The sequence below is a fragment of the Tachyglossus aculeatus genome, chromosome 2 (genome assembly GCF_015852505.1).
Source record: "Tachyglossus aculeatus isolate mTacAcu1 chromosome 2, mTacAcu1.pri, whole genome shotgun sequence".
Lineage (NCBI taxonomy): Eukaryota > Metazoa > Chordata > Mammalia > Monotremata > Tachyglossidae > Tachyglossus > Tachyglossus aculeatus.
Window position 1 is genome coordinate 97,414,944 of NC_052067.1, and position 693 is coordinate 97,415,636.

General features: G+C 45.3%; 1 non-coding gene across 1 annotated transcript; it reads left to right on the forward strand.

Moving 5' to 3' along the window:
• The first annotated feature begins 250 nt into the window (after positions 1-250).
• LOC119924483 lies at positions 251-388 on the forward strand. The gene has a single exon (XR_005449195.1). It is a non-coding gene; the product is annotated as a small nucleolar RNA SNORA7 (small nucleolar RNA).
• Positions 389-693: the final 305 nt, after the last annotated feature.

The window sequence follows — 693 nt, forward strand, 5'->3', positions numbered from 1 at the left end:
TTGGGAGTTAGAGGACCTGGGTTCTAATCCCAACTCCGCCAATTGCTCTGCCGATTGCTGGCTGTATGACCTTGGGCAAGTCACTTAACTTCTCTATGCCTCAGTTTCCTCAGCTGTAAAATGGAGATTCAACACGTGTTCTCCCTCCTACTTAAGACTGTGAGCCCCTATATGGGACAGGTATTGTGTCAGACCTAAATAACTTGAATTTACCCAGCACTTAGAACAACACATAGTAAGAGCTCAACGAACCCTCTCAGGGTCACATCTGGAGAGTTTCCAATTCTCTACCAGTCTCAATGATGGGAGGGAGAGTGAAGCAGAGGTCTGTCCATTCCATTCCTAGCTTGGGCAGTGGTTAGAAAGTGGAAGGCAATCTGCTACAAGTCAAAACTCACCCATGCTGAGCAGCAGCAGCATGGGAGAGAGTCGAGGGCAGAAACTCAGGTTTACCGTGTGGAAAGAGGCAAGGGTAAATCACATCCATACTTTGACCAAAAAAACTCTATGGATCCACTACCAGAATGATTGCAGTATTCTATTTGTTTTATTTTGTTAATATGTTTTGTTTTGTTCTCTGTCTCCCCCTTCTAGACTGTGAGCCCACTGTTGGGTAGGGACCATCTCTATATGTTGCCAACTTGTACTTCTCAAGCACTTAGTACAGTGCTCTGCACACAGTAAGTGCTCAAT